This window comes from Tarenaya hassleriana, unplaced genomic scaffold, assembly GCF_000463585.1.
Source record: "Tarenaya hassleriana unplaced genomic scaffold, ASM46358v1 Cleome8, whole genome shotgun sequence".
Taxonomy (NCBI): Eukaryota; Viridiplantae; Streptophyta; class Magnoliopsida; order Brassicales; family Cleomaceae; genus Tarenaya; species Tarenaya hassleriana.
In genome coordinates, this window is record NW_010970490.1 from 1,001,196 (window position 1) to 1,001,997 (window position 802).

Sequence of the window (802 nt, forward strand, 5' to 3'; positions counted from 1 at the left end):
TTCTTAGTAGAGCAAACTAAGATCACTTCTCTCTTCATTGTATCTCAAAGACGTATTCCGGAAAGTCCTTTGCTCGTATAGGACGGAATAACGTTTTTAGGAAAGTGTATCACGCCTTGAAGAGTTATCCGGTTCCTATTTACTTTTCTGTTATTGTTCTTCTTTTTATATCCCAGATTTCTAACAATCTAAAAACGTTATCCACTCGAGGATGACTACTTCTGGGAGAGATCTTACCATAGACTTTCATAAACTCGATAAGTTCGAGGGCGTGGGATTCCGAAGGTGGCAGAAGAAGATGCATTTCCTCCTGACGACGTTGAACGTCGTCTACGTGATAAGCACTCCTAGGCTGGAAGAAACCGAAGAGGAGACATTGGCAGCGGCTCGCGCACGGAACAAATGGGACAACGATAACTACGTGTGTTGCGGCCACATCCTTAACGGTATGTCCGATGAACTTTTTGATGTTTATCAATACATGGATACGGCCAAAGCCTTGTGGGATTCGCTGGAGGCTAAGTACGTCTCTGACGATGCCTCTAGCAAGAGATTTCTTGTAAGTAGTTTCAACTCTTACAAGATGGTGGACTCGAGATCGGTCATGGAGCAATTCCATGAACTACAAAGGATCTTGAGTCAATTCGTAAAGTGTATAACTTGCATGAAAACGAAAATAACTCGTAATTCGTTTGCTAGCGTAGAACGGAGTTCGGAACTTTTAGAGTTAGTTCATAGTGACTTATGTGATTTGCATGGAACTCCGTCTCTAGGTAACAAAAAATACGTAGTGACTTTTATT